Source organism: Anastrepha ludens, chromosome 4 (genome assembly GCF_028408465.1).
Source record: "Anastrepha ludens isolate Willacy chromosome 4, idAnaLude1.1, whole genome shotgun sequence".
NCBI classification, from domain to species: domain Eukaryota; kingdom Metazoa; phylum Arthropoda; class Insecta; order Diptera; family Tephritidae; genus Anastrepha; species Anastrepha ludens.
In genome coordinates this window covers 127,089,493-127,109,935 of record NC_071500.1, presented here as the reverse complement: position 1 = coordinate 127,109,935, position 20,443 = coordinate 127,089,493, and the positions used below count along the sequence as shown (strand labels likewise).

The 20,443-nt window shown below is 33.8% G+C and overlaps 1 protein-coding gene across 5 annotated transcripts in view; it reads left to right on the top strand.

The window, feature by feature from the left end:
• LOC128861102 (cationic amino acid transporter 3) overlaps window positions 1-20,443 on the top strand; it is an 81,040-nt gene that overhangs the window by 44,772 nt on the left and 15,825 nt on the right. The window contains exon 1 of one of the 5 annotated variants that reach the window (XM_054099001.1): window positions 3,706-3,791. The exons of 3 other annotated variants lie outside the window; for them this stretch is intronic. The gene's annotated coding sequence lies outside the window, so the exon portion shown is untranslated. Of the gene's footprint in view, window positions 1-3,705; window positions 3,792-4,029; window positions 4,300-20,443 lie in introns of those variants that run through there. One more of the 5 variants, XM_054098999.1, reaches the window with a different exon arrangement.

The following is a 20,443-nucleotide window of genomic DNA, read 5'->3' as shown; positions in this document are numbered from 1 at the left end:
CCATCCGCTCCGTGACTAGGGTCTCGAGATAGAGACCAAAACGTGGACCCTAGAATGTGTTTGTACAATATGGATATCAAATGAAAGCTGTTGATAAGTGCTTTAATACGGGGTAATTTTCATACCTATTGATGACTAGGGTCTGGAAATATATGCCAAAACGTGGACCCGCCGTGTCTTTGAACCGAATTAAACCAAACTTCCACACATTGTTAAGGAGGTATTGAAGATGGTTTCCGTATAGTTTGGATACCTATTGGTAGACAGGGTCTCGAGATATAGGTCAAAACGTGGACCCGGGTAACCTTCGGATGTGTATGTACAATATGGGTATCAAATGGAAGCTGTTGGTGAATTCTTTAGTTCAGAGTATTTCCATCCGCTCCGTGACTAGGGTCTCGAGATAGAGACCAAACCGTGGACCCTAGAATGTGTTTATACAATATGGATATCAAATGAAAGCTGTTGATAAGTGCTTTAATACGGGGTAATTTTCATACCTATTGATGACTAGGGTCTCGAAATATATGACAAAACGTGGACCCGCCGTGTCTTTGAACCGAATTAAACCAAACTTACACACATTGTTAAGTAGGTATTGAAGATGATTTCCGTATAGTTTGAATACCTATTGGTAGATAGGGTCTCGAGATATAGGTCAAAACGTTGACCCGGGTAACCTTCGGATGTGTATGTACAATTTGGGTATCAAATGAAAGCTGTTGGTGAATGCTTTAGTACAGAGTATTTTTCATGCCGCTCCGTGACTGGGGTCTCGAGATATAAATCAAAACGGGACCCGGATAACCTTTGGTTGTGTATGTACAATATGGGTATCAAATGAAAGCTGTTGATAAGTGCTTTAATACGGGGTAATTTGTTATGTTATGTTATGTTATGTTATGTTATGTTATGTTATGTTATGTTATGTTATGTTATGTTATGTTATGTTATGTTATGTTATGTTATGTTATGTTATGTTATGTTATGTTATGTTATGTTATGTTATGTTTTGTTATGTTATGTTATGTTATGTTATGTTATGTTATGTTATGTTATGTTATGTTATGTTATGTTATGTTATGTTATGTTATGTTATGTTATGTTGTGTTATGTTGTGTTATGTTGTGTTATGTTATGTTATGTTATGTTATGTTGAAGTATATTATGTTATGTTAATGTTAACTCATTCTCTATATCCATACAAAATATCTATCAAACAAATAAAATTAAAATTTTCTTTTGAAAAATGCAACCATTCAATCAGTATTTTCTTATGACGTTATCACGTTAAACTATCGTCAGTAAACCGACTTAACAGACCACCTCTTTTTTTAAATGTTTGTCATATTTCAAAATTACGGCTAGACTCGGCCAAATGATATTCCAGCCAACTTTGGTCGAAATGAAATGAAAAAGGGAAGGTTTATATCTCGACCTTAAAGTCTACCTTCTACTAATCACAGTACCCCACCACACTCAGCTCTCTCAATAAGTCTTAAATGGAGCTGAGTTTGGAGTTGCGCGTATGTGCGTACTTTCAGTTATACTTTGGTTACATTTCATACCATTTTTGAGAAATTTTCTCAAAACTTAACATTTAAAAAAATTTAACAAATTGAAGCACTTTCTGTAATATTACTAATTGATCACCATATCTGCAAGATGGGGCAAAATTAATAACCCTATGGAGAGATTTACATTTTTTCAAATGACACGGTACGTTAATCATATTTGATACTTATGAACTAAACAGCTGCAGTATACAAACAGACAATCAATGAAGCGCCTAAAACTCAAAATAAAGATTTCCATCTCTCATAATAATTGTTTTTTTGATTTAGTAAAAGAGTTGTTCAAAAGCAAAACTAAATGATTAATTTTGCGCCACCTCGTACCTTGATCAATGTTAGTGCATGTTTGAAAATAACATCCGTACCAAAAGCATAAATTTTTGCTTGGGCTCACATTTAGAGGCAGGGCAAACATGTTTACGGATGGCTCGACGTTGGATGGAAGAGTTGGTGGGGGAGTAATCTGCGAGGAGCTCCACATCAAGCTCAAATTTAGGCTTCCAGAGGACTAGTATTTTTCAAGCGGGCTAGCCGCTGTAAAGGAAATAGAGAATTGGTTTCTTACTTCTGTAGTTACTGTATATGATGTAAATATCTACTCCGACAGCTACGCGGCAAGCTTGAGCTCGTTGTTTATGTGTTCGAAACTAGTCGATGAATGCCTGACTTCTCTGTCGATTGCATCCGAATACTTCGATATTAGACTCATTTGGGTTCCCGATCACAGCGGCATAGAGGGAAACTGATGGGCCGATGAGTTGGCTAGACAGTGGATTCTGGAGATGGTTTCATCGCAAAATGAGAAGATTGGGATCCCCTTGAAAATCTGTGGTCTGCTCTTAGAAAGATGGGCCTCGTGCAAAGTCGCGAGATTCTTCTGATCATGAGTAGAACGAGCGCGCCAGAGGGTCCTTCTAAAGCCAACAAAATTGCTGCTCTTGAATTTGGTAGGTATCCTTACCGGACATTGTCCGTTAAGTGTCCATGCGGCAAGGTTTGGGATTGCTTCAAGCACCACAATTTTTATCGTAACCAACATTAACTTTCTCTAAAGTCAAATCATATGACATAGATGGGCAAATGCAAGACTTGACAATAAATTTTTCCCAAAAATGCAATTTTTCCCACTTGCAAGCCACAACAGACAGTGCAGTTTACGATGTGTATCAGCAGTTTATGAGTCATTTGTATAAGCGTCGCTGCAATCACCCTATTTCAATGCACTTGGCCACAGCTAACCCAGATCTCTTTATATTAAACCGCATCGTGATATCAATAGATCTTTGTGATACACGGTTTATTTTGATTTGTGCTTCATCCATTAATGACATCACAAACTTTGACGCACACATCACTTGTGGATTGGATAAATCATGAAGCCGTATTTACTAATATTATAATTTTAATTTTACTTTTTTATGGTTAGCCAATTTCCGGTACACTCTGCAATGTATAAAGTACCGATTAGATTAAGCACAAATATACATATGTAAGTACATCCATGCTGCGTGCAGTGACGTTGTTGTTAAAGCGTAGCGGTGTTGTCGTGAAAGCAAGACGCGAAAGGTGCAGAAACTATACAATCGATGTACATAAGTATGTACTCGTATAGCAGTTATTACTCTACTCACTTTTGTTTTCGCTAAGAAACGAAGGCGGTTCGCGTGACCATTTTTATTGTTCTCGTATTCGCATTACTGCTAATCGATGGGCACTAATAATTATTTGACGAGCGTCATAATCACTAAGTGTATAAGAAATAACAAAAACATGAACACGAAGTTGTACATCATGCCAATCGAAGCGCATTCGGTGCATTCTGGATTAATGGTTGGGAAATAGAAAGCGCTAACCAATAACAACCGATAACAACCGCAATACTAATAAATGTTTTAGAACAACAAAAATAACAATAAAATTGACATTACGGCGTCTACAACTTTGACAGAGATAAAAAATAAATACAGCAACAACAACAATACATAAAAGAGTTAAGAGCGCATTGAAGTAGCAGTGGCGCATGTTGTTGAGTTGATTTAGTACTGCAAGAGAATGCTGTTGTTGTTGCCATTGTTAACGTTGTTGACAGCAGAGCTGCGGCCGTTAAAGGTTTATGATGGCTTACTCCAGACACGATCCGTTCAGAACGAGTTTGGAGCGTAACGCGTGTGGAGGTGTAGTGATATTGCAGTGATCGTGTACGAGTACGTGTTTGAGGTAAAATTGCTAACGACTGCCTACCTGTGCCAACGGTGCGGATACGTTACGGCTAAATTAGCCTGTGATTTTCATAAGACTGCGTGTACGATCGCTTAGGCGGACGTGTGTGAATTTACAATAAAATAATAAGTTTTATCGTTTTTAAACACAGTCAAAAAAGAAATTCATATTGAAAGGACTGTTCAGCGCACAAGTGGAGGAAAAGAAATTGTAATAAATTTTTTAAATTGTATGTAATCGAAAAAATATAAAAAAAAATTAAATCGAAATTGCAAAAAATACTGCCGTTGCCTTTTTAAGATCCTGTTGCAGGCATAAATTACAATTGAGCTGAGGAAAGTTTTTGTGGAACGAACGTTTTGAGAAAACAAAAAAAAAAAAATTATTAAATAAAATAGTGATTTTATTCCACAAAACAAAGCAAATATTTGAACTCTTAAGCCCAACGCGCTAAAGTAATTTATGAACAATAAAAAGTCGAAAGCAGGAACGAAATTTGCTAATTGTAAGTTGTAAAAAATACATCGCTGTAAAATTTCTCAAAATGGGTTTTTAATGTAAACGCTTCACCTCAAGCCGGTAGGGTTTCAATTGCTTCTTTAAAGTAAATTTGACTATTAAAGTTGACCAATTTGTATTCATAAAAACGTGGAAAAAAGCATATGGAAGGATAACAAAAATACTAAAAAAAATTTCCTATGAAATAAAATAAAAGGGATAAATTTTATGTAGCGCGGCTTCACACAATTTTTTCGATAGATATTTAAAATTGTCTTGAGATCTGAAATACATAGATGAACTTAAATAATAAAGTGCACAAAAAATATGTTATTTGGCCACACAACTTTTTTTGTTGAATTCCTTGTAGATGGTACAGCAATCTTTACGAGCATTAAGGGTCTCAGAATGATCTGTAGCATTGCAACTGCCAACAAGAAAATTTGCATGTGAATTTTTGATTAAAAATCCGTTATAAGATCAACACTTATTGACAAATTTTGAATGGTAAACATTTTTTGTATTTTTAATAAAATTAATAAACTCTAATATAACAAAGAGCATTAAAATACAAGTTTCGAAGTTATTAAAAAAAAAGGATGATTAAATAATATAAGATTTATAAAAATTCAACAAACTTGGATTTATAATACATACAATTTTGACGATTGACAAATTTTGATTATTAATATTTCTTAATGTTTTAATTTTAACTATTTTTTCATAAAATTTTATTATATTGTATAACAAAGAGCATTTAAATCTAAGTTTGAAAGTTATACAAAAACAAAATTGGATGATTAAGCTTTTGAGAAATTGGAACAAGCCTTTTAAAAATTCGACAAATTTTCAACAAAATGTTTAATCAGAATTTACGTAAAGAAAATTGTATATACAGTCTCATAAGCTTGAAACTAGTATTGTACTACATAAAATGTTGACTATTGACAAATTTTTATCAATAATATTTTTTAAAAAATCGTTTTTTATTTTATATTATAATAATTTTTTTTTTAATTTTTTATTTTTCATAAACATAGAAATTATTATAAAACAAAGAGCATTTAAAAACAATTTTGAAAGTTATTAAAAAAAATTGGGTGATTAATTTTGCGCCACCTTGCACAAGCTTTGTAAAAATTCGACAAATTTTCAACAAAATTTTAAAATTTTTAATCAGAATTTACTTAAAGAAAATTTTATACAGGGTTTGATTGAAAAGTAATGAGCCTTATTTTTTTAGGCAGATTTATTAAACATTTTGGCTTATACAACTAATTTTCTTCAAAATAGGACCCTTGAGCGTCAATACACCGCTGGAAACATTTCCATTCCACTGCGGGAAACATTTTTTAAACTTATCCGCCGGAATCGCGTTCAATTCGGCTGTCACAGTTTTTTGGATCGCCTCGATGGAGTCGAAACGCCTCCCCTTCAGCCTTCTTTTCAGGCGCGGGAACAAGAAGAAGGGGACAGGCCTGGGCTGTAGGGAGGAACCCCCATCTTGGCCAATGCAAAGGTGAAGAGGAAAGCGGTGTGCGCCGGCGGATTGTCGTGATGAAGGTTCCAATTGTTGACGAAGTCGGGCCTTGAACCACTTGTGCCACCGTTTTACCTGGGCACTGGACAGAGATTAGTCCCCGTAAGCCTCCTTGAGTAGCCCAATGGTTTCGGTAGTCGTTTTGTTTAGTTTTACGCAAAATTTGATCGAGTAACGCTGCTCCAACGATTGCTGCATTTTCGCCACTGCAAAATCCTAACACACTTTTAAAACAGCTTTCACGTGCGGAGCGATCTTGACTGCACCGCTGTTGCCAGCGAACTGGGACCGGTTTCTAGTGGGAGGGGAAGGTCCAACGATCATTTTCCCCCACCAGCCGATTCGGTTGATCGCTTGGCAGACGCTCCGCGCGGGAAAGCTCATTACTTTTAAATCAAACCCTGTATACAGCTTTATAAGTCTGAAACTGGCATTTATGTAGTTTTTGTTAAAGAAATCATTTTTATAAAAATGATTAAAAATAATTAACATTTTTTTTATCAAAACATATCGATATGTAGTGATTCTATAATTATGGCACGCACTTTATAGACCAGCTATTTGAATTGAAATAAACCATAAGTGAAAATCTTTAATCTTTAAAAAAATCTCGAATCTAAAAATCAAATTTTTTTTTTTATTTATTTATTTAAGTCTATGAATTACAATCCTTACAGACTATGATACAAAAGTTGCTTAGATTAAGCTACAAATATATTATATGTATTTAAAAACTATACTAGCTACTAACTAACTATAATATAGAATTCAAAAGATTTAAAAGTGCTGTTCTTGAAAGCGAGAAATCAAGAAGAACATCATTATGAACGGCATTTAATTCCCGTAAAGCACGAGTAATGGGAGCATTGCTGGCATACGTAGTTTTAAAGTTTCCCCCATAATAAGGGTAGAAGTTCCTAAGAGATCGCTGGGGAACATTAAATCGAATCCTTTCCAATAAGTAGGGACAATCAATTACTCCAGTAATAATATTATGAGTAAAAGACAGACACAGTATAGTCCTACGAATCTCTAAGGACTTGAGACTTATAAGCATGAGACGAGCAGAATATGATAGCATGGGATCAATAAAATTCAGGGATCGAAGGGCATATTTGAGAAATATTTTTTGCACACGTTCGATTCTATTAATAGCTTGCTGACTACAAGGTCTCCAAATAAAAGCAGCATATTCTAAGTGAGATCTAACAAAAGATGTATACAGTAACTTAATGGTATAGGGATCAGAGAACTTAGTGGCGTTCCGTCTGACGAAGCCCAACATCGAAAAAGATTTAGAAGTAATATAATTTATATGGTTATTAAAAGAGAATTTGTTATCGAAGATGACGCCAAGGTCCTTAAACTCACTAACACACTGCAGGACACATGCCGAGATCCTGTACTTAGTGCACAAAATATTAGATGTTTTAGAGTACGATATTTGGAAGCACTTAGATAAGTTCAGCGAAAGTCGTGAATTCTGGCACCAGAAATAAAGCCTATTCATATCGGCTTGAAGTTTAATGGCATCCTCTTGCATCTTGATCGCTGAGAAGATCTTAAGGTCATCAGCATAAAGCAAAAATTTAGCAAATGTGAAACAACTTTTGATGTCATTAATAAATAACACAAATAAAAGCGGTCCCAAGATACTTCCTTGCGGAACAGCTGAGATGGCAGCAAAGGAAGTAGATGAAATACCATCGATTGTTACAACACAGCGTCTATTGCTCAAATAAGAGTTTATCCATTGCAGAAATGTAATATAGAATGAAAGCCAATACTAGCTAATTTTTTAACTAAGATTCTATGAGAAACTTTGTCGAAGGCTTTTGAAAAGTCGGTGTAAATACAGTCGACCTGGAAGCCAGCGGAGAAAGAATCAATGCAGTATTCACTAAAAACGGCCAGATTAGATACTGTAGATCTGTTAGCAATAAACCCATGCTGATTAGGGCAAATTAAAGATTTAACGGCAAAACTCAGCTTTGCATAGACCGCATGCTCAAAAATTTTGGAGATAGTCGACAGCTTAGAGATAGGTCTATAATTTCTAACGTCATTTTTATTGCCACTCTTAAAGAAATGCGTAATGAAAGAGAGTTTCCATGCGTCAATGAAACACCCCGACGATAAAGATTTGTTGAAAATAATTTTCAGGGGATAGACGAAGGCCGGACAGTTTTTTATCAAAACTGCTGAAAGTCCATCAGCATCAGTTTGAGAGGATGATTTCAATTTAGTTAAAGCATTACTAATATCCTCAGAAGAGAGGCAAAGACCTCCAAAGTTCAGGGCATAATCTAAGTCAGAAGAAAAGTCGGATGGGCGATCAAGTTCGTCGTCAGCAAAATTAGATTTAAAAAATTCAGCAAACAAGTTTGCCGTTTCAGTTGGGGTTCGCGCTTGGCTATTATCGAAAAACATACCAGTGGGAACACTGGCACTACTCCTTCTAGATTTTATGTATTTCCAGAAGATTTTGGGATTCGCTTTAATGTTTAACTCTATATTGGCAATATAGCTGTTATAGAGAGATTTATTTAAATCGTTGAAATCCTTTAACGCTTGCTTATATTTAACGAAGTACAAATGATTCTTCGTAGATTTAAACTTCTTGAAATAATTATTTTTAAGATTTTTAAGCTTTTTCAGAGACTTAGAATACCAGGGCAATTTATAGGGCTTTTTCTTTCTGAGCGGAATGTTATCTAAGCAGAGTTTAGACAAAATGGACTTAAACGCAGAAAAACTACTAGATGTGTCAAGTTCTTATTTTCATACAACGAAAAAAAAATTTTAAAAAGCTATTCTGTGAGATGGTTTGGGGAATGCAATAAAGGCTAATCGTAACTCTTCGATTATTTTCTTATCAGTATTTTCTTTCAAAATTGTTACTTAATTTTTTCTCAGCGATACAATTTTGATTAGATTTGTACTTTTTAACAACCCTACCCTGCTCACTCACAGTTTTTAAAGTTTTTATCAACCAGCAAACTACAAAAAATACTACAATAAATAACAGCACCAATTCCATGTAACAGTTTTAGAGTTACACCAATTACGAGGCATGCATAGAAAACCTTCCGCGCAGTTGTTGCTCTGCATGGTATGCCAATGGAAACCAATATTTTCAATTAATCTTCAAAATACCTGAGTTAGGTGAAAAAGTGCTAAAGGTTTCCGGTCTGAAAAATCAAGCGCATAAGGTATAGTAAGCAATTGAAAATCTGTAGCAAAGCTCAAGGTCGTGCTTGCCTAAGCCAGCACAGTTCTATGAATCGAATCTATCAAAAAATTACCCTTTCACTAAATATGCATATTTATGAATGTTTGTAAGTTTGTAGCTTTGCTCATTCAAATGTGGTCGAAGGTGGACTTAAAGGTAATAAATTACATACCAGTTGTCATTTGTGAACGTTTCCTACTTCATCATTTTGATCATTTAGAAACTGCATATAGATATTTTTGTTTACTTATTGAATATGTTAGCCATATTTGCACTTGAAACTTTAACTTAACTTACGCTTACACATACACATACATATGCATGTAGTGTTTATGTTGGTGCTATGGCTAATTAATATGTTTTAAGCGTTTTGACTTGTGTGTGTGTGTGTGGGGATTTACGTTTGTGGCAAATTAGCATAACATGAAATCGATGAGCAGCTGTAAAGGCACAACAAAGAAAAATAAATATAAAGTTCTTTGTTTTTTTCGTTGAATTACTCCTTATTTGAACTCGGTCAGCAAGAAATGAAGAAAATAAAAATTGAAAGAAAAAAGTAACAAAAAAAAAAAAAAAAATATTAAAATTGGCAAATAAAACTAAAGTAACAAAAAATTTTGTAAATGAGGCAAAACACGTCAAGTGTACCGGCCTAAAACCTGAGCGCTTCGATTTTAATGAAATTTGGTAAAGTTGGTACACTTTACAGTAGCATAATTTGTGCAAAAAAGGGTGAGGAATTAGTGAGTGGTTGTTCAGATAGAGGGGTTCAGAGTTAGTTTCTCTTTTTTCTAGTCTTTTTTGTTCTCTGGTTTTATAGGATTTTTTCAGTACTTTCTGAAAAAGTAAAAAAAAAAAAACTAAAATCCATTTTTTTGATTTTTACTACATTGCTTTTGATTAAATTTTTTTTTTTAATTTTTTTTTAATTTTTGCTATATTTTTTTAATCACATTACTTTTTTGTATTTGTTTTCCAATATTTTTTTAAATTTTTGCAAAATTTTTGTTTTAATTAAAAATTATTTTTTTTTAAATTTTGTTTCTATTTTTTGATAAATGTATTTTTTATAATTTATAATAAAACATTTATTTAAATTTATTTTACTTTTTTGTTTTATTAAATTAATTTCGCTTCGATTTTAATGAACATTGGTAAAGACGATACACTTTACAGTGGCATAATTTGTGCAAAAAAGAGTGAGGAATTAGTAAGTGTTTGTTGAGATTTTTTTGATTTTTGGTACATTGTTTTTGATAACATTTGTTTTTTTTAATTGGAGCTTAGAATTACTTATGTTTGTGGAAGTCTCTTTCGTTTTTGCTTCTCGATCTAAGAGATAGCAAAATAAATGTCTTTTATAGGATGTTTTGCGTTCTTTCTGATAAAAAAGTACACTTTTTTTTTAATTTTTGCTAAATTTGTTTTATTTTTATTTTTTTAAATCCTTAATTTTTTTTAACTTTGATAATTTAAAAAAAAAATTTTTTTTTTAATTTTTAACTTTTGATCCATTTTTTTAAATTAATGTTTTTTTTTAATTTTAGATAGAAGAGTTCAGAACTAGTTTTATTTTGTGCAAGCCTGTTTTCCTTTTTTGCTTGTCGGTCTAAGAGAAAACAAAATTAAATATATATATAAAAAATTAACAAAAACAAGAAATATAAAAAAATATTTTTATTAAATTAAAAAGAAAATATAAAAATATTTTTAAAAAATTAAATATTAAATTAAAAAAATATTAGCAATAATAAATATTAGAATAAATATTTTTTAAGGTCTTTCTTATATTTTGATATACATATTTTTTTAATTTTTGTTTAATTTTTTTACTTGTTAGAAAGTACGGGAAAACTCTTCTAAAACCCATTTATTTTGTTTTCTCTTATATTTGTTTTATATATATTTTTTTCATTTTGCTAATTATTTGTTTTCTAAAATTTAATTTTTAATTAGAAGAAAAAAAAAAACAATGTTGCTAAATTAGCTTAAAGCTAAAAGAAGCAAGAACATAAAAGAAATATTAAAAAATTAAAAGAAAATTTAAAATTAAAATTTTTTTTAACTTTTGCTATTTTTTAAATTTAAAATTTAGTTTTAAAATAACTTATAGGTAAAAGAAGAAAAAACTTAAAAAAACATCAGAAAATGTAAAAATTTTTTAAAATTTTTTTTTAATTTTAAATATAATTAAAAATTTAAATTTTAATTGAAAGAAAAATTTTGCTAAATTTTTATTTATTTATTTAATTAGTATTTTAAAAATCGCTTAAATCTAAAAGCAAACAGAGCAACATGAAGCCTTAACATAGGGCGAGTTTTTTAATTTTATTTTTAATTTTTTTCAAATTTCGATTTGAATTTTACTCTGCTCAAATGAAAGTTTGGATTTTTTTCCTTAAAACGATATATACATACATAATTGGCGCTTAACACTCTTTTTGGGCGTTTGGCCGGGATCGTCCTCTCATTTGTGGTCGTTTTGATGTTGTTCCACAAATAGAAGGACGCAGAGTTTTAAGCCGACTCCGAACGGCAAATATGTTTTTATGAGGAGATAGAAAAAGACATAGTATATGGTTTTATGACATGACAGAAATACAATCGGAGCTTTGACATTGCCTGCCGAGAGGCGACCGCTATTAGAAAAAACTTTTTGAATCATTTGATGTTCCATACACGGATATTCGAATCTGTATACTTCCGAATAGTAGTCACGCTCTAATGGAGAATAGTAGTCACGCTTTATGGAGAGACGAAATTTCATTATTGATTTTCATGCTTCAACGAACTCCTCCGCCACGGCGCGATGCCATCGATCAACCTACAGTTGTTCAAGTGTGTGTTGTAAATTTACGTTGATCTGTAGGTTTATCGATTGCACCGCGCCGCATATATGCAGCGAACCCTTTTTATTCAAATTTTTATGGTATTAAAGGTATTTGACTTAAAGAAGGTCTTTCATATAGATAATCAATGAGGCTTTTTTTTTGATAATCCTGATATTTTATGTCCATTGAAGTTATTATAAAAATTATTTTCACTGCGGAGTATATTGTATACAGCCCGAGTATATTGGGAACAATTTATTATCCCTTCAATTAGAACCATTTTTCAAACTCAGAAACACAACTTTATCTGTCTGGCACACAAAGTATTTTTGCTAATAGCAGCGAAGTGTGCCAAAAATTATAAAAAAAATTTATATATGAGTAGCAGCTCAATGAAAGTCCGAATGTCAAGTGGTTTGCCCGTTTAATAAAAATACGATTATCTTATCGGTACTGTCACATATTTATGTATGTATTATATATCAAAAAATGAATAAAAAAATACCTTAGGAATTTGTAGTGGATCAAATGACGGCAAAGTAAAAGTAAAAAACACTTAAGTTTTACGTCACAGTGAGATAAAGGCCAATAATTTCAAATTCTTGGCTTTCAGGTGTCAAAATTTCGTAACATTTATTCTTTTAATTCGTATTAATTGTTCTGTAGGTCTGTAAGGCGGATGTCCCATTAATTTAATCATTCTTGCTCTTAATTGGCGCGATAACCGCTTATACAATTTTGGCTGAGTTTAACAGAGCGTGCCGGTCGTTTCTTTATGTGCTAATCAACGCCAGTTGGTCAAGTGAGGCCGAGTTCTTCTCCACCTAATCTTTCCAACCTAGAGGAGGCCTTCCTCTTGCTTTGCTACCACCAGCTGCTACCGAATATAAATCGAAAATACTTTCAGAGCCGCAGCGCTTGTATCCATTCGGACGACATGACCCAGTCAACGAAGCCGTTGGATCTTTATTCGCTGCGCTATGTCTATGTCGTCGTAAAGCTCATACAGCTTATTGTTCCATCCCCTGCGATACTCGCTATCGCTAAAGTGCAAAGGTCCAAAAATCTTCCGCAGAATCTTTCTCTCAAACAGTCCAAGGGATGTCTCATTGGATATTGTCATTGTCCAAGCGTATGCGCCATACATTTTTAAAACTTTAGAGAGCTCAAAAACCCTCTTGTGTGAGTTGATACGTGGGAGTTCGTATTATCTTGGTGCAGCATGATTCTCCTAAAACTTCTGGCAAACGAATGGTTGTGTCCCAATCAGAATTGACTGTATTAAGTTTTTCTATTGGTACAGTTGCGATATGACCAGATTGAGGTGCTTTTTCTGCGAACAAATTTTGTTGGATTAAGCTTGGAACAGCCATACACCTGTCGATTGCTATTTTGTTTCCGTCTCACATGCATAGATCCAAGATTCATCACCTGTACCGTATTGATTGTATCAAGAGATTACTTGGCGAAGGTCGATATACGTTATATGCAAGTTTATGCTAAAAAAGTACCAAACTTTTGAATAAAAATACCGAATTATAGTGCATCAAACGTAGCAATGTTTTATAATTTTATAATAGTGGGCGTCCTAATTGAATCTCTTATCCTTGCAAAATGTCCATAAGGTAGGTAGGTAGGTGGGGTGGCAGTCGCATTGACCCATTTAGGTCTATTTTCATAGGTCTATTGTGATACCACTGGAACTTATCCTTACCCTATGGGTTCCTTTTCAAACCATCCGAAAGCTTTAATAAACGAGCAAAGCTTCGTTAGTTTTACCATAGATGCGCTGTGTCGGCTACATCAGTTAAAAATGCCGTATAAAGAGTGCGGAGCCTCTTTATAGCTAAGATTTCACACTCACATAAAAGGGGTCTGCCTGTGTCCTCTTCTTCTGTTTTAAGACAGCTTCTGCAGAAATCGAAGTACGGGAGTCCTAACCTTCTAGCGTGGCTGTCTATTAGACAATGTCCAGTTATTACCCCTATCATTTTTCTTATAGCTTCTTTGTTAAATCTTAACAAGCAATCAAAAAGCGACCACTGTTCCATTTCGGCCATGTCTGACTGCTTAGTTCGCATGTTGAGAGGTTTTGCCAAACTTAGTGATGGTTTCCCTATCTATAAGTAGTTTACAAGTGGCTATAGGCATGGGTCTTATCCACTTGGAGGTCGACCGTTGCACTGGTTCGAGTAAGTTCATCTGCCTTGTAGTTCTCTGCTATATTCCTTTGGCCTAGAACCCAAATAAAATGTACTTGGTAGTATAGTAGGTTCTGCTTTTATGCGGCTTTTTTTTATGCGGTTTTGAAATAGTGCGGTTTTTTTTAAATTACAAAATGCATGTCGACCTATCGGGAATTATACATATAAACAAGATTCTAAACCAGCTAAGCAAAAACTCATCACAGGTTACATCAGAAATGCTAACCCTACAAGTATGGAACCGCCTGCATAACTATCTAGATCAGACGTGTACATTTCCTCAAGTGACGAAAGTGATTTTACGCCAAATCTTAAACGAATGCGCAACATGTGGGTATTGTCTGATTCTATTTCTGAATTAAATTTATTTTTCGATTTTGACGTTTCTTAAATAAAGATATAATTTTCAAAAATACAATATTTTGCTTATGCGATTTTATTTAATTATTTCAGATTCATGCGGTTTTAGCACTTTTGAAACGTATCTATAGTTTTACTATAGAACTTGTAGCTTTTTTTATGCTGTTTTTTTTATGCTGTTTCTTGCGGAACGTATCTACCGCATAAAAACAGAACCTACTGTATTTTGATACGTCATTTAGAAGTTTATAACATTCTATGACTGTTTTTGACGAGTGTGCTTTAGATTCTAGCGCTTAATTGCTGCTTGATTGTCCGAGTGTATGAAGGCTTCATTTGTGGATAATACTCTCGTTTTTATTACCGTAAGACCCTCTTTTATGGCAGTGACTTCCGCCTGAAATACATTGCAATGATCCGGTAGGTGAAAAGATTGGCTAACTCCGAGTTTATCGGAGTAAACCCCTCCACCTACTCTGTTGTCTAGTTTTGAGCCATCTGTATAGATGTTTATATCATTTTCCTTAACACTAAGCCCATTACCCCATTCCTCTTTGGAAGAAAATACTGTGACGAAGGATTCATCCATATGGGCAGATGTTTATTTTTTCTTCTGAGACCTTAGTTTCCATAGACATTTGCGACATTCGCAACATTTATACCCCAATAGTGAACTCAACTAGCTAGTATACTTTCAAAATTTTGGGGTTTTATTTTGGGAATAACTTCAGTAATTTTGTGAATAAGCGGCTGTATCTTTTGTAGCTTGCTTACATACCATCATTGGTTTACACATCTCATGGTACCAGTGCCAGGCTTGTAAAGCGCATCATCTCGTATGAATCTTCTGTTCAAAGCAGAAGCAAAAAACCGCTAGTTCAGAACTTCGATAAAACGTACGCGGATTCATTTAAGGCTATGAGATGTAATTAAATATTATATTTTATGGGTTCAGCGTTGAAAAAGAAATTCATATACAAAAAAGTACAATTTTAAAAGAAATCTTAAAATTACAAACGTTATAGCCATATGCATGCGTATATATAAATATGTACATATGTATGTGTCCAAGTGGTCGCGATGAAACGTGTTCCAAATTATGCATCTAAGTAAATTTTGGATATGTAAATTTGAATGTAAATTTTGCTTGCAGTGTCATTGACAGGAACTGAATTCTTAACAAGTTTTTATTTTGTGCTTTAAAATATTATTTTTTTATTTTTTTTTTGTTTAACACTCAGCATTTAATTATTCTTTTGAAAATTAAATATTGCTGTGCCATATAAAGTGCCAAAACATATGCTAAAACGCTTTCCTCTGGTTATTGTTATTTACAATTTATTGCGCAAAGGCGTTACTGAGTTTGTAAAAATAATTGCTTTTGACGGTGTCGGCAGAGAAAATTCAAAGTGCACTCCCTGTTACAAAAAAATAAAATAAAATAAAAAAAGTCTCCAAGCATTTTACAATCACTGCGTATTTTGACAAATATATTTTCTTAATCAATCGCACGCTTTTCTAAGTTATTTAAGGGTTTAGCCGGGTACTTTTTAGGAATGCTATACAGGACAATGGTCACAATAGGCTTTAAATGATTAATGACACTTTGCATTCATTCCAAATACAGTTTCAGGAATAGGTAATAGTCGTAGTGTGCCAAATCAGGTGGATATAGCAAATGGTCAAATAAAATAGTTTCCCATTTGACATAAATCCCCTCAAAACTCTTTATGATGAGATGTGGCATTATCGTCCAAAACTGACTACCTGACTGAACTAATAACTCGATCAAAATGCGATATATAGTCACGAGAATTGCTTGAAAAGTCCGTGCAAAGTCAGCGAAATGGAATTACTGGCGCGTTTTGAGGTTATGCTTAGTTAATAGCATCTCTTGGAAGGTCGCACACCAAGATTTTCAGCCAGATTGATTTATTTCTCTGTGTTTGTCACTCGTTTGCATATGGAAAGTCAAGTGATTTTCAAGTAATGGACGAAATAGAATTTCGTGTATGGAATTTCACAGATATTCGCAATCGCATATCAATGGGACATGCTGGATAAAGTCTAGATATCGGCGCACTTATTCAAGGCTTTTCACGTATTTGCGTAAAAAAGTCACCTTTTTGTCGAACAAACTGCGTATGTAGAATTTAACGTTCCGGATTTATATCCGGAAATTTTTTATGCTGTTACAACAACAACATCAATAACAACATGGAGTTCAGAAATGTTCTAAATTAAGCTTAATAAGTTATTTTTATTTATAAAATGTTCGATTTGTTTTGTAATAGACGGTATATAAAAAGTCTCGTTTGAACATTTATTTCAAAATTTTTTAATATTTTTAATTAATATTTAATATTTTTGAAATAATATTTTTAATTAACATTTAATATTTTTGAGATATATGTTCAAAAGATGGCGCCATAAAATCATTTTATTTAACAAAGTTCGTTTTTTTTTGTAATAGACGGTATATAAAAATTCTTGCCTGATCATTTACTCTAAAAATATGAAATATTTTTAATTATATGCGACTACTCTATGTCTTTACCGCTTTTCAACTTAAATAGCTGTAATATTATTGACTTATTTGTTGTTGTTATCTTGCTTTTACATTTGCTACACATTTTTAATGGCATTACATTTTAAGCACTTAGGTATATACAGTGTTGCCACTCAGTAACATTTTATTCCCACCAAACTTCCTAGTAAAGTAAGTAAATCAAAACCTACTAAAAATCAGACAAGTTGTATGAAGAAAAGAAGTAGAAGCTGTAGAGATGAGGAAGAAGCAGTAGAGCACTTCCTTTACAATTGTCTGGCCTTAGCTAAAGTCAGAGTAGGTTTTCTAGGTAAATATTTTTTTTCAATTCTATTACGGAACTGTCTGGCGTGCGGATGGGTCCAATTCTGCGCTTCATAAGATCCACAAAATTGTTCCACGAAGAAAAATAAATGAGGTTCCCGTGTTGCACAGTGCTATCACAACGGAGCTGCAAGGTTTAAGTGAGTTGGTCATGCAGACTGACTACTACTATAACCTAACCTAACCTACATGAAAAAGTTCATTAGCAAAATTAGTTAAAAAGATAAAAAAAAATAACAAAATTTTAACTAAAAAAATTTTTTTTTTATAGTTTCAAAAAATGGTCTTTGATTTATAGAACCAACCTGATATCCGCTGCAAGAATAACTTTGCTTACCCTTAATCAAATTCACATAGTTGTGGATCCCCACTCAAGCAAATGTCTAAAGAGAAAACCACCTCGCATTTTAATTTAGTCCAAAAACCCATTCGTGATCGATGACAAAAATCGTGAGTGATTAAAGACAAATTTTGGTGGCAAAATTGCTAAATTTTCACAAATCTAATAATCAACCAAGTGGAAAAATTCATACCAATTTTGGTAGGAGAATGACGGCAACACTACTGACGGCGTCAACAGCCTTGAGCTGCTCAAGTGTTTTTCAGCTGTGTTATAATTTTTTCATTCTTTTTTTCGTGCGTTGCATTCGGTGTACGTGTTTTTTTAGTTAAGCAAATGTAGTAATGAAAACAAAACAAACAGCTGGAATTTTTTGTTCAACTTGTCAAATATATCACATAGTTAGCTTTGTGAATTAATTTGGTTTCATTGACGTTGTTGTGGTTGATTTAATTGCACTTGTTGCTTTTTTGTTTTGATTTTTGTTTTGTTTTTTTGCAGCTGTTTCATTCTTTGGCGGTCGTTGCTATCAACTTTACTTAGTGCGCGTCATACCCACCGCTGGGCGTGTGTTCGATGCCCACTTGTGGGCTTTCATGCCTTTCATTAAATGTTTCTTTCCTCGGCGCGCAAGGGCAAACCTTCGAGTAGCAAGCAAAGTCTCCCATAAAAATGCTTCTACAGCACAGAGGTGGCATACAAGTGTAGAAATCTCCAACAAATTGGCGCAGATGCTGGCTTTGGCCACACTTTACTGGTTAATATTCTTATATTGCTTACCTGGCAAACATTTTAGTCAATACAAATGCGGCGCAGCAATTAAAAATTTATTTTATTTTATTTTATTAGCAGCAATTTTTTCCTACGCTACAAGTTTTTAGCTCTGGTGTAATTGAATGCATGAAACCAAAACAAAAAAAGAAAAAATATTGAAATATTTACATACATACGTAGATATGTAGATATAGCTATAAAAAGTGACATTGTTTGCATATTTCTCAACTTAAGTCTTGCGCTGAGCAAGCATAATAAATATTTATGGCTTAATACAAAAAATGTTATAGCTCCAAAATAATTAGTGCATAATAAAATATTTCACTTTTCCCTAACCAATTAATTAACATTTTTTTTTCATGCACTTTTAATACAATAAAGTCGTTGTGGGTGTATGTGTTTTGTGAATAAAGATAAAAAAAAAAAACTAACTTGCTGCTGTAAATCTGAAAAATTAAGATTACAAAATTTTGGATTATTAAACAAAAATTTTCAGTATCAAAAAGTACTAATAAAAACAAAGCATGACATACAAGGTGAAGTTCAAAATAAACAAGACAGGCGTCATTCAATGTTTTCGATGGCGCCATCTTTTTAAAGAGTTAGTGCCTTGGAAGTTGCATCCCTAGTTGACTTCCAGTGAAAACCTGGTGACATTCGGTTCAGTGGAAGCGAAGTTATTGCGTTTAAAGTGCCAGTATCTTTGTGTCATTTGTACATAAATGAGTTTCGAACAAAGAGCTACTATCAAATTTTGTTTTAAAATGGGTAAAACGTTTACCGACACATTTGAATTGATGAAAAAAGTTTATGGCGATGATTGTCTATCTCGTGCCAGCGTTCATGGGTGGTTTACCAAATCTCCAGCGAAATTGTTCGAAAATTTATTAAAAATGAACCGAAATTCATGGAATTGGAGTTGAATATCTCCAAAACATCGATTTATCGCATTTTAACTGATCATTTGGACTTACGAAAGGTCTGTGCACGTTTCAAGTTGAGGACTGCACAAGTTAACTGAGGACCAAAAATTGCTTAGAATTCAACATTCAAAAGACCTCATTAAAGAGGCGAGAAAAAACGAGAACTTCCTTCACAACATTGTAACTGGTGATGAAATGTGGTGTTTCCAACATGAACCTGAAACTAAGCGTCAAAATGCCGAATGGAAGACCCCAAATGAGCCACCCCCCAAAAAATCGCGATGGGAGAAGTCAAAAATCAAGTCAGTGCCCATCTGTCTTTACGAATCCAAGGGAATTGTCCACAAGGAATTCATGCCAACGGGCCAAACCGTCAATGTAATTTTCTATCTTGGCCTTTTGAAGCGTTTGTTGCATCGCATTCGTCGAATTCGCCCAGAATACCGAGGAGGAGGAAGCTGGCGCTTATTGAATAATGCACCATCTCATCAATCCATTCTTGTAACTGATTTTTTGACTAGAAATCGTATTTTAAACACCAATCACTCACCGAATTCGCCTGATGATATGGCTCTCTGTGGCCTCTACCTACTCGAAAAATTGCGTCCGTAACGAAAAGGAAAACGTTTTGCGGCCGTAGAGGCCACCTTGTATATCCACTTTTTAGCAATAGAATAACCATTGAAATTAGTGCAGTCTTTCCCAGTGTATGAATAAAAATTATATTTCCTTCAACGGCTATGTATCTACATATCTATACCCTCTTCTTATACCCTTTACAGGAGTGGTCCTCTCAGGAGCATAGGACCTCTTGCGTTGATTTCGTTAATCTATTTGATTTCTGACAGGGTTGGTGATTAGCCTGCCGCTACCGGTCCTAAAAAGTGGGAATGTCCACCTTTCGTTGCTTAGGTACAACGCCTACTACTTAGAGCGTCATCTTTGTCTCAGATTTTTCTGCAAGATTATTCGCTAAATTTGGTGTGTCTGCGCTATTATCGCGATCGCCCGCTTCCTCTGGCGCCAATGCGCTGACTATTGTGCGGGAGTAAGGATGTAAAGGAAGGAAAGGATA